Genomic DNA, 3,084 nt, shown 5'->3' on the forward strand with positions numbered 1-3,084 from the left:
GAGAGCAATAATATCTGAAAAGGAGGGCAATAATATTAGGTTGAATCACATGAAATTATCAACATTTAACCATTTTTCCGACCTTTAAAAATGGCAACTTCAGGGGCGCCTGGGTGACTTAGTCAGTTAAGTGTCTAACTCTTGGTTTCGGCTCAGGTCATGATCTCATGAGCATGATCAGATGAGACTGAGCCCCGCATCCGTCTGGGCTCTGCTCTCATCTGAGAGTCCGCTTGAAGATACTTTCCCCCTGCCCCTCCCCCCACTTGCACCGGCTCCCTCTCTCTCAAATAGATAAATAAATCTTTAAAGAAAAATGGCAAGTTCATAGACCACACTAGGTCATATATTTTTTTTTTTTGAGAATTACAGGAGATATTACAAAAGCCTGGCACACAGTAAGCACTCAATAATGATAGCTACTATTAACAATGAAAAGGCAAACTAACTACCAGTGCCTGGGCATACTAGGAGATGTGGCCCACAGATGTGTTCACTACCAGATCCACCTCAGAAAGGGCAGGAGATTTTTAAAAATTATTTTATCTCTTTATTTTTGAATACTGAACAAAAGAGTATATGGTACAAAGGCTTCTTCCCACCCCTGTACCCCAGCCACAGTTCTCCCCAGAGGCAACTGAGTTATGGGGTTCTATGTCTTTCAGAGATACCCAGTGCAGACACAAGCATTCACGTATATGTTGCATGCACACACACAAACACAAATGGTGACCCACTACGCACACTGTACTTACCCTATAACTGAGAGATCGTCCTGTATCAGCATACATACCTGACCTATCTTCCCTCCATGCTTTTTAACAGCTCTACTGTATTCTACTGTGTAGGTATTATATGATTTTAGTTAAGAGTCCCTTATTGACAGACATTTGGGTTGTTTGAAACCTTTTGCTAAAACAAACAATGCTGCAACAAATATCTATCATTTCACATGCACCAGGCAGGGAGTATGGAATTGTAGGATTGAGTGATACACATTTTTAAATGGCCAAATAGTCTAAATTACCTTCCCCAAGACGATTTGAATTCATACTCCAGCCAGCAATCAGTGCCTGTTTCCCCATGGAGGAGGTCAGTTTTAAATTTGACAGAAGGGAGAGAAAGCTCAGCTGGGCTATCCAGAGAATGCAGGACAGTGGCTCAACAGCCAGCCTGTTGGGAACTCACCCAGATCAGGAGTGAGGGAATTCTCCACACCTTAACATCAGCATGTATAAAGCACACTTCAAACCATAAGGAGCCCAGAGTTCCCCACATGGATACACAGCCTCATAGAGAGAAGGTAATAGTAAAGAGGAGTGCACCATGGGGGAGCAGAGTAGGAGGTACAGGCTTCTTCCCCTTAGCAGCTGACTTCTGAAGAGGGCAGAGGGGCACCACATTTTCTCAACTCACCTGCTGGTCTCAATGAGTTTGAGACCACGGGGTGTCCCCCACCATCACCCAGCTCTAAGCAGGTCCCCTCAGCTGCCTGTGGGAGGGAAGGTGGCTAACAGTGGCCCCGCATTTGGAATTTAGGAGGCTTGGGTTTGAGTTTTGCCTCTTCCATTTTTTAGCTATATGACTTTGGGTAAATCACAATTTTTCCAGGTCTATTTCCTCCTTTGTAAAATGGAGGATAATAACATGCAGAAACACTAGAACTGAAGTTCTATGAAGTGTTAAGTGACATTACCATACAGAGTCTGGCACGAAGAAGACAGTCCAAAAAGCCTGATGAAGGAACCCACGACTTTTCCAAACTGGTATTAAAATGATCTTTCAAGTAGAAGTTTTACCTGAAACGAAGGCTCTGTCCAAAAGAGTTTTATGAGATAGACGCACAGTAAAAGCTTACAGAGATATCCTGGCAGGGAGAAATCCAACAGGGAGCGGATTCTACTCCCAAGTGCGGGTCTTCACTGCCTCTGCCACCCCCATTAAGGCTCCCTGGTCCCTGGTGACAGAGTCCTAAGGCTCCCAGGACACAAAGCTCCTGCTTGTCACTCAGTGCCCAACTTTTCTGCTTGGCTGACCTGCCCCTAGAAGCCGAGCCTGACCCAAAAGAATCCCTAAAAGAACCACCGAGAAGTCACAGAAAGGATTACCTGAGCCAGGCGGGGAGGAGAGCGGGTGGGGGGACAGCGAGCGAGAGCCCGGGCACCGCGGAGGAAAGCTGGCAAGTGCGCCCGAGGGCCCTTCCCGGGGGCAACTGGCTCCAGCCGGTCCCAAACTCTCGCTCCTCCCGAGGAAGGCGACTCCTCGCTGCGCGCTGCGGGTCCCCCGAGCCCGACCGCGGCTGCCAGCGCCCCCAGCGCCAGGTGGGGAGGCACCTGCTCCGGGATCGCCCCGCGGCCGGAGAGACCCCGTCCTCTCCGCCCCGCAAAGGCTCTCCGGGCCGGCGCACACCTCCGAGCCCGTCCCTGCCCGCGGGGCGCGCGCGGCCGCGCAACCTCCCGCCGGCTCGCCGGCGCTCCCGCCGCCCACCCGGCACCGGGGCGCCCTCCGCGCGCGTCCGCCACTGACCTTGCGTCCTTCTAGCCCGACTCCGCGGCGGCCGCCGGGTCTCCGCTCTGCGGCAGCACGGGTCGCGGTGGGCAGGGCGGGGCGAGGCGAGGCGAGGCGAGGCGGGAGCCGGGCGGGGTGCCGGCGGGCTGGCCGCACAAAGCCAAGCCGGGCCTCGCGGCACCCCATTCAGCGCCGCGCCGCGCCGCGCCCCCTCCTCCCCGCCGGCTCCTTAAAGGCCGAGCGCCCGCGCGGTTCCTCGGGCGGCTCGGGGAGAGGCACAGGAAATGACCTCAGCAGGCTCCAGCCTCCCACCTCTCCGCACCGCTGGGCTTGTCCCGGGGGCAGGCGGGGAGGGCGGCGGGGTCTCCCGGCCCCCGCCCCGAGCTCTCCGCGGGCGTCCGCACCCGCTGCCGCGAAGGGCGGCCGGGTGCCCCGAGACCCGTTCAGCCCCCGGCGGGCGTAGGACCCTTGCAGAATGGGGCGCAAGACCAGACCTTCCCACCCACCCCCCAAGGAGGTTCCAGCATTTGCTGGCAACCTGTGAGAACTGTAAGGCCGGGATATTTGGAGAAGTCC

At 54.8% G+C, this 3,084-nt stretch overlaps 1 protein-coding gene across 2 annotated transcripts in view; it reads right to left on the bottom strand.

The window, feature by feature from the left end:
• PLEKHH1 (pleckstrin homology, MyTH4 and FERM domain containing H1) overlaps nt 1-2,726 on the bottom strand; it is a 47,686-nt gene extending 44,960 nt beyond the window's left edge. The window contains exon 1 of one of the 2 annotated variants that reach the window (XM_027569044.2): nt 2,527-2,726. The gene's annotated coding sequence lies outside the window, so the exon portion shown is untranslated. Of the gene's footprint in view, nt 1-2,108; nt 2,430-2,526 lie in introns of those variants that run through there. The other variant, XM_027569045.2, reaches the window with a different exon arrangement.
• Between the last annotated feature and the right edge of the window lie 358 nt (nt 2,727-3,084).

The sequence above is a fragment of the Zalophus californianus genome, chromosome 6, assembly GCF_009762305.2.
Source record: "Zalophus californianus isolate mZalCal1 chromosome 6, mZalCal1.pri.v2, whole genome shotgun sequence".
Lineage (NCBI taxonomy): Eukaryota > Metazoa > Chordata > Mammalia > Carnivora > Otariidae > Zalophus > Zalophus californianus.